General features: G+C 38.8%; 1 pseudogene; it reads right to left on the minus strand.

Moving 5' to 3' along the window:
• Positions 1-658: 658 nt before the first annotated feature.
• On the minus strand, positions 659-1021 carry LOC101054305 (anaphase-promoting complex subunit 15 pseudogene; annotated as a pseudogene).
• Positions 1022-6002: the final 4981 nt, after the last annotated feature.

The following is a 6002-nucleotide window of genomic DNA, read 5'->3' on the forward strand; positions in this document are numbered from 1 at the left end:
AATTTTTATTCAGAACATGCTAAAATAATAACTATTTTATGAGTACCCATTAATGTCAATTATTATTCATTATTAATACTTCACCACCAAATTAAAGATGTGTCTGTGCTGCATTCTCCTATACTTGTTTCTTTCTCGGGTATTATAAGACTCAATTGCTTCATAACTAATTAATGATCTAATGCAACTTGGAAATAAAAATTGAAATCTAAATACCAGATATTAAAGTTGATATGAGATGACATTCTCTTATGTTCTCAGATTGTTTATCAAATTTTGATTAGTGGTAAATATTTGATACTCTTCTCAGGATCTTCTTTCAAGTTCCAAGTAATTTTTTTTCTTTGTAGGGGGGTACACATGGGGGAAATCACTCATTTGTATTTATTAAAGAAACTTAGAGACTAGACCTGGCAACCAAGGGGTGAGGTACTGGCCAGGAAGATGGAGTGGGCTCAGGCTCTGGGGATTTCAAGTGCAGATTGATGGCCTGAGAGAGGCCAAAGAGACCAGATCCGTACAGCAGCTGAGGAGGTGCCAAAGGGCACGTTCAGGCACTGGGGCCATCAGCTTGTTCTGAGGGCAGGGGTTGGAGGTTCAGATGCAGGGTAGGTTGGCCTGGCCTGGAATCTCCCTGAGGCCAGCATGCTTTCTCTACCTAGATCATCCACTGGTCCTGATCCTTTTCGTTGCCTTCCATGTCCACCTCATTGACCTCTCCATCATCAGGTGACTCATTGCAGTCATTCATCTCGTCTATGTCCTGCATATCCTCATCACCCTCTAAGTCCTCTTCACTATCCTTATCGTCTTCATCATCTTCCTCTTCCTTGTCATCATAGCATCCTGAGGCTGGCTTGCCAAAAGGAACCAGGTTGTTATCTTTCTCTGCGATGCTTTGGAGCCAGGCCTGATGCTGCTGTTTCTGCTGCTGCAGCTCTGTCTCTTCCACACAAGGTCGATCCAGATTAAACCATGTGTCAGTCCTACAAAGGAAGAGTGAGGTAAACAAAGTGGACATGGCTCCCAGACTGGGATTGAGTTCTGGCTCCACCACTTCCTAGCTGTTTGACCTTGGCCATGTCACCTAACCTTTCTTGGCCTCAGTGTCCTCATTGCACTGTGGGGAAGGGGGCTGCAGCCAGTGGTGATCTGGAAGGGCTTCACCCAGACTGAGTAGAAGAACCCACCAGAATCTGGGACTCACCTCCAGGTGGTTTTATGTGATCATCTAATCCTGTTATTCTAATTTTGAAAAAGAGAGACAACTCAGCAGAGCCATTAATGTCAAAGCTTTTGCCTGTATCAATATATTAATCTAATGGAAAATGCTCTAGAATGTTGTAGATATTTATATCCCTGTAAACAATTGCATCACATCTAAGATCTTTCTCAGAAGAATGTGAATTTATTCTAAAGTATTTCCTCTTGAAACTAAGAGGGTAAAAGTTCTACATATGTGTATACATCATTTTAAAAAAGTATTGGTACTCTCCCTTAAACCTCACAAAAGTCCTACAGAGTAGCTACCTTTAATTCCCTTATTAGAGATAAGAAAATTGAGACTTGAATATTTAGCAAGTTTTCCAGAGGCTAACAGTTTTCAAATTCCAGATCCAGGCCCAGAAACATTGGCAAGATTCACTTCACTCCACCCTACTGAAGTTGTTACCCAAGAGAAGGATTTGAAGATCTGACCCAACCCAAATAATTTCTTAGCTTTCTTCTCAGAGGTAAGCATGGAGAGTAACACTCAAGTTGATTAGGAAATTTAAGATGCATTTTATGCAATTTTCATTTGGAAGGCTAACTTTTCCAGCCTCACAAACATGAGAAGATTATTTGATCGGTTATGCTGGGTGAATATGGAACTTATGTCTTAAATGGCTTTGTTCCTTTCCCAGAAGGTAACATAGTACATTGCATGAAATAGGCATTTGATAATACAGGATATGTGGACTAATTTTTGTAGTTGAACCTCTATTTGCAGGATGTATTGATGATTGTTGAGTGTCCTCCTATGGACTCTTAGATGTACAATGCTAACAAATAAAATTTGCATATCTAATCCATTTAGTTTAGCAAGTGATCAATTGAATGAAAAAAGTCAAACAGATTGACTATTTTTACTAAGTAACCAAACTAACCTCTCTTTTCAGTTCAGCAACTTGTCAGTTCACTCTAACCCTTTGGCTCCTGAGTGATGCAGATATGAGTCTCTGGTCTACAGACAAGGACTTAGTCTAACAGCTCACTCCACTGTAGGGCCCAGGCTTGCGATGGAAAAACAGCAATTTGCCCTCCTTCGGACATTTTGATAAATGATAAACATATTCATTTCCAAACCTCAAAATTATTGCTGGAATTTTTTTTAAGCTAGCAACACAAAATTTGAGTCTTATATTCACCAAATTCAAGGAACAGAATCTCATAGAATTATAAAGTCCACCCAATCAATGGAATTCAGAGCTAAGAATTCAGCCACTAAATGGCATGATTGCTGTAATTAGTCGAATGGTATAATTATAGTAAACACATGATAAGTTGCCACTGAAGCACATAATTGCACAGTATAATGGTATTATTATGATTCCTGATGATATGATTTGGAAGTATAACAAATGCCCATAACAATATTAAAACATTTTTCATCTGTGTATTTTCTTAGTACCTGATTTGGATTTTTTACATTTTGGGGGTTTAAGTCAAAGACAGGAAATCAGAGCATGTTTTCAATGAAAGAAAAAGAAGTTATTATTCAGCATAATACCTTGTTGAGAATGTGGGTAGAAAGAGATAAAGGATAAAGTATGAAGTCAGTCATTAGGATAACCCTAAACAGGTATTATAGTTAATGGTTACAATGCAAGAAAACACCTGTACAAATGGGGATGTTATTTCATGTCTATTCCATGTCTCAGGAATTTATCATTTTACTTTGATTTTACCATGAAAATAAGCTTTCCCAGTACACAGTACTGTCCACACTAGATTTCTAACTTTATTTATTTATTTATTTGAGACAGAGTTTCACTCTTGTTTCCCAGGCTGGAGTGCAATGGCGTGATCTTGGTTTACTGCAACCACTACCTCCCAGGTTCATGCGATTCTCCTGACTCATCCTCCTGAGTAGCTGGGATTACAGGTACTCGCCATTATGCCCAGCTAATTTTTTGTATTTTTAGTAGAGACAGGGTTTCACTATGTTGGCCAGGATGGTCTTGAACTCCTGATCTCAGGTGATCTGCCCGCCTCAACCTCCCAAAGTGTTGGCATTACAGGCGTGAGCCACCGTGCCCAGCCTATCTTTGGTTTTAATGTCCCTAGGAGAAGACAGTGTTTTCAAGGCATGTGCACATTGGTTATATATGTGTTGTTGTCCTGAATATTCTTTTTAGATAATAGATTTTGTATGCTCAGAAACATTTTTATTTCATATAATTTGGAAATTGAAAGAATTCTTAGAGTGAGAATTGAGACGCATAGTTCAGGAATTCACGGACTCATTTCACTGAAGGTGCTGCGTGTATAAGTGGAAGTACATTCTTCTTAGAAAGAGATTTTTTTATCATGGTCATTAGTGGAGTTGTGAAGCCAGAAAGGTCTACCTGAGAGATTCTACCATCCATCTCTATTGGGGGTGAAATCTTCTGCACAAATGCTCATCAGATCTTTATTCCACTTCAGCTTCAACCTTCATAATAAGGAGGCTCTAACTAATCTGTGAAGTAGAAACCATGAGTTCTCTGCCTGCCAACTTGCTAATGCATTTTAACTTTCTTTTTTAAACAATGAAGTATAATGTTCCTTTCTATTAAGAATGCAGTTCACAAAACCTCCTAGCCACACATTGTCTAACAGAACTTCCTATGATAATGGAAAATCCTCTACCTGCACTGTTCAGTGAAGTAGCTACTAGCCACATGTGGCTGTGGAGCACTTGAAATGTGAATGATACATCTTAGGGACTGAATTTTTTATTTAACCTAATGGCAATTAATTTATATTTAAATTTAAATAACCATAAGAGTGGCTATCATATTAAATAACCATAAGAGTGGTTACAGCACAGCCCTTAACATTGTTTTTCTATGAAGGCTCCTCTTCAACACTATTTTACTCACTTATGGCACTGTACATTATGTTTTGTTAATTTACACATGCAGTACTGTATTATCACCTAAGCAAATATACAGCTGTAAGCATTATAAAAGGTCAATAAATATTGATAGTAATCAATGAATGATATCATTACAGATAATGAAATAGCATGACAAAATATAAGAGGTAATTAAAATCAGTCTTGCTTTTACTGACAAAGATAGTCCATGGAACCGGGAGCCATGATCACATCATGGTATAGGTTTTCATGATTTCAAATTATTTTGATGAGTTTCATACTCTTGATATTTATCTAAAGTTAATTCAAGATTTTTCTATTTGACCTTTCCCTGCCATGAATATTGATGGGTTTTACTGTAGTGTGAATTTCCAAGTGTCTTTCTTTTCTTGCACCCTGAAGATTCAGATTTTATAATGCATTGTTTATTGCTTAATTTAATTGCACCTCTAGAGAAAGGAGGAGAGATCGTTTCATCCTAAGGCTTGCTGTGAAAAAGATAAAGACACAGAATACAGAACCATAAAAGAATTAAGAATTCTATCTTGCTAGAAAGTAGTCTATGAACTGGGAACCCAATTGTCATTATGAATAATAATTTAAAATATGGATGAGAAATGCATATTTTGAATGTATTTTTATTGCATTCATTCTCTTACTTCTTTTCAACAAAAACGGCTCTTGAGTTAGAGATACAAGAATGAACTAAAACACAGATCCTGCCCTCCATCTCGCACAGATAACAGACATTAATCCAGAAACCTAAAAAACAATGATCAGTTATGTTCCAGAAAATTCCACAGCACTCTGAGGGCATTTAACTAAACGATCTGGTGTCACCCCAGGAAGAAATGACATTTGGGGTGGTATCTGAAGAAGGAACACAGAGTATCCCAGGAAGAATAGTAGCAAATCCATGTTAACATGAGGCCATCTGTTCCCTGGAAGGGGAAGAGGAGAGTCACATAAGGCCAGGCAGGAGAGGTACTCAGAGCTGGAGCTTAGAGTTAATGCCAGGGAGCTGGTCTCTATCTAAAGAGCAATAGGAACCAACAGTAAGAATATCAAGGATAGAGTGGGAAAGTAGAGGTAGAACATGACTCAACAAGCATGTTGAAAATGATCTTTCTAGCTGTATGGGGACAGGGGCTGGAAGGCCAAACATTTTCACACTTTCTGCCCATTGTCCAGGCAGGAAGAACTGCATGTTGCCCCAGAGAGATTAGAATGCAGATGAAAGGTGTGAGTGTACTTGAGGAATATTCAGAAGGTAAAGTTGGCAGGGCTTGGAGAAGGAATGTGAGTAACGAGGAATATGCTCACCACGGATGTCGCCAAGTTTCTGATGCGAACTGTGCTGTGGAGCTGCCACTCACTGTGAGAAGAGCCGTTGGCATTCTCAAGAGGGCAGAGATGAGTGCTCAAGGGAGCTGGCAGTGGCAGAATCAAGCACAGGAGAATCAAGTGTTCATTGTTGTGGAGCAAAGCAATCTTTCCAGAATCACAAACGTGTCAAAAATACAGGAAGAGATTCATTTAGTTTTGGTGGGTGTGTGTGTGTGTGTGTGTGTGTGTGTGTGTGTGTGTGTGTATGTTAAACACAAAATACACAACTCATCATAATCATTCATTTTCTGCTTTTTGGTAGTCTGTTCAGTTTGCTGATGGCACTTAGCCTGTGCTTCTCTCTGAGAAACGACTCTGCTCTTGGCTTACACAATTATCAAGTTCAAGATACAGGCTGCCTGGCAGACATGCTTCCAACTGTGTCCCATGGCACATAGCCAGTGCTTCGCAAATGCTCCCAGCTGAACATAAGCAATGCCCCCACAGACTCTACAATCTCTGTGGCCTTGTAATGAAAACAGTGCACAACTGCATT

Source organism: Saimiri boliviensis, chromosome X (genome assembly GCF_048565385.1).
Source record: "Saimiri boliviensis isolate mSaiBol1 chromosome X, mSaiBol1.pri, whole genome shotgun sequence".
Taxonomy (NCBI): Eukaryota; Metazoa; Chordata; class Mammalia; order Primates; family Cebidae; genus Saimiri; species Saimiri boliviensis.